The sequence below is a fragment of the Aplysia californica genome, unplaced genomic scaffold (assembly GCF_000002075.1).
Source record: "Aplysia californica isolate F4 #8 unplaced genomic scaffold, AplCal3.0 scaffold00500, whole genome shotgun sequence".
Taxonomy (NCBI): Eukaryota; Metazoa; Mollusca; class Gastropoda; order Aplysiida; family Aplysiidae; genus Aplysia; species Aplysia californica.
Window position 1 is genome coordinate 269,019 of NW_004797770.1, and position 2,096 is coordinate 271,114.

Here is a 2,096-nt window from a genome sequence, read left to right on the forward strand (position 1 = left end):
TACTTACAAACTATCGAGGAGATACGATGAGTAATTTTTTAAAAAGAAGAAAAAACAAAAAACAAAACAAAAAGTCATGTGGAAGGAATTCCCAAGTCCCATTGTTCAAAGCTAAACGACTTTGACAACCCCAGAACAAAAGGCCCAGTTCAAGCCCTTCGAGGACTTCCGCCCGATAGGCTGATACTGTCAGAACAGATTTAATTGTTCCTTGCGTGTTTGCAGGAGCGTCTTTCGTTCCTCAATAAATTGTTTTAACCAACTCTTTGTAGTTTTATGGGAATACAACGCTCCCTTCCCACGCAAGCTTCCTAAAGTGCTCGCGTTCCCGTGTACACCACATTTATAATCATACTCGCCCCCCCCCACCCCCACCTTTTTTGTTTTTACTTTATGTACTCCGCGACAAACCACACATGTGAGCGCAAGAAATTCTGTCCCGTTGAAGCGGTGCAAAATCCGAGCTATAATATATTCCTCGGAATGGACGATTACTCGAGAAAAAAAATCACTGATTGTACATCAAGTGCTTCAAGTCCTTAAACGGTTTTAGGTTACTGTATTTTTTTAAAGCTCGTGAAATGTTTCAGGTGCGGAAAATGGGTTGAGGCATAAACGGTGTGGGTAGGAAGATAGGATGAACACAGTGAAAGTGAATTAGACTATGTTATGTATTTTGTACAAATATAACAAGCTCATTGCCTTGCTTCCCTCCCTATACCCCTCCCCCCTGCACACTTTTCAGTGTAATTAAAGTTTTTCTCAAAGTAGTAATGGTCTGATCAAGATTTAGTTTAAAGTCATTCTTAAACTGAGACTTTGGTTAACTTGTTTGTGTTAAATAGAATTTAACCAAACTGAACAAAGTATCGATTTACATTACTACGGTCTGTTGCAAATAACATCAGTAACCAAAAAATCAGATAGTATCAATTATAGTAATAATAGTACGAACTTGGATTTACATAGCACGTAATTATCTCTTCTCAAAGAAAGGCTATTGGCATTTTAGAATGCATTCTGTATACATCTTCCATCGGGTTCATCAGGAAATGGATTCCTGCCCAGCGTTTCGCTCATTTTGCGGAAGATCGACTGGCATTGAGTCAGAGTTGAATCATACTCAGCTAGCACAACGTGCCCGATCTCAAGTGGCTTTACGTATCGATCAGTTTCACGACGTGTCCGATCGTTTTCCTGCAGACTATAGACCTAACCATTCTACAATCAGCTTTATGAACCGATTGGAAAAGTTCGCATCAGACAAAAAAAGGGCATAACCAAGCCGACTGTTGTCTTTCCGATCGAAACCAGAAAATGTCTTAAGCAGCCTATATTGTTGAACTGTTTCTGGGGTTTTATTTTGGCTAAAAAGTAAAACAAAGATTATTGTATAGGTTATTGTGTCTGTCTTTTCAACGTATTGCTCTAATTTTGAGTTTAGAAGCAACAAACTGCTCTTCAGACTTCTTTTCAACTCTCAGAAGATGTGGCAAATCTCTGTATAACGACTCCTTCCTTTTTAGTTATGTGATTTGTTTAAATGACTTTTTCGGGGATATAGGGAGGAGAGCAGGGCGATGTAAAATAGAACCTTTACGGGTAGAATTGTTTTAACATTTATGAAGAATGATCAACTCTCAAATGTGCTTGAATGATCATTGCTTTGCTGTACCATCTCTGCCTCTTTCCCATCTTTTTTTCCTTTATTCTGACCTCCCCATGTTCGAGGCGACGTAGTTGAGTTCCTTAGGCTCTTGATCTTATATCAAATCGTACTGACCCAATGCCCAACTTCTCATTAGCTCAGAGACAATCTGACCCGCTCTGTCATTTACATAGCATGAGCCCACTCAGTGTCTCTCTCTTCCCCCCCCCTCCCCATCTTGCCAACCTCTTTTTCTCTCTCCCTCACCCTCTCCTCCTCCCCCCACCTCTTCCTCCTCCCTTTTCTCTCTGTCTCTCTTTCTCTTTCTCTCTCTCTCCCTCCCTCTCTCTCTCTCCCTCTCTCTCTCTCTCTCTCTCTCTCTCTCTCTCTCTCTCTCTCTCTCTCTCTCTCTCTCTCTCTCTCTCTCTCTCTCTCCAAAAATCTCTCT

At 40.9% G+C, this 2,096-nt stretch overlaps 1 pseudogene across 1 annotated transcript in view; it reads left to right on the forward strand.

The window, feature by feature from the left end:
• The window catches only part of LOC101860763, a 15,822-nt pseudogene that overhangs the window by 5,039 nt on the left and 8,687 nt on the right, over positions 1 to 2,096 (forward strand). The window lies entirely within an intron of this gene.